The 827-nt window shown below is 53.0% G+C and overlaps 1 pseudogene; it reads right to left on the reverse strand.

Annotated features, from left to right (window-relative positions):
* Nucleotides 1–325: 325 nt before the first annotated feature.
* LOC140699012 (cytochrome b-c1 complex subunit 8 pseudogene) lies at nt 326–574 on the reverse strand (annotated as a pseudogene).
* Nucleotides 575–827: the final 253 nt, after the last annotated feature.

Here is an 827-nt window from a genome sequence, read left to right on the forward strand (position 1 = left end):
AAGCTGGGACCCAAGGCTCCCTACAATTCATGCCATCCACAGGAGTAGCTGCAGCTACTGTTTTGTAGATTACAGAACAAGGGATGAGCCACAATCCTTCACCAAACTCAGAGACTGGCCAAAATTGTTCAGGCCTCATGCTGGAGAATGGAGTTTATGAACTTGAAAGTTAGCAGCCACATCCAAGGACTCTGCTCATAAAAACGCAAAATCACAACAGTGCAGCCCATAATAAGTTTATTGTGTCTTCAGGACACTACAATGTAGACTCCTCTTCCAGAGACGGGTCTTTCAGAGTCAAGGCACTATTATCCAGATGAGCTGCTCATTTGTCATTTTCATAGGTAGCTGGATTCCTTCTCTTGGATCTCTCAAACTCTTGGGTTCCCCACGTGTAGACAAGATAAAACGCTACAAACGGTGGCGCGACGTGAAGGATGCACGCGTGAGTGCGGCGCAGCACATCGGGGATGCCCTTGCTGACGTAGTTCGGGAAGGTGCGCTGCTCGAAGGGCGACAGGCTGTAGGTGATCACATGCCGCGTCTGCGTCAGGTGCCCAAACTCGCGGCCCATGGTCGCGGCGGCGCCGAGGCCACCTCGCCCTCCACAGTTCGGGATCCGTCGGCCTCGCCCGCCACTTCCGGTAGTATTGTAGGATGTTTAGCGGCATCCTTGCCACTAGATGCCGTTGGCATCCTCATCCCTTCTCCCACCCCCAGTCGTGAGAATCAGAAGTGTATCTGACATTGCTAAGTGTCCCCGGTGGGGTGGAGGTGGGAGTACAAAATCAGCCTGGGATGAGAACCAACGCCTTCCATCTATGTGC

This window comes from Vicugna pacos, chromosome 10, assembly GCF_048564905.1.
Source record: "Vicugna pacos chromosome 10, VicPac4, whole genome shotgun sequence".
NCBI classification, from domain to species: Eukaryota; Metazoa; Chordata; class Mammalia; order Artiodactyla; family Camelidae; genus Vicugna; species Vicugna pacos.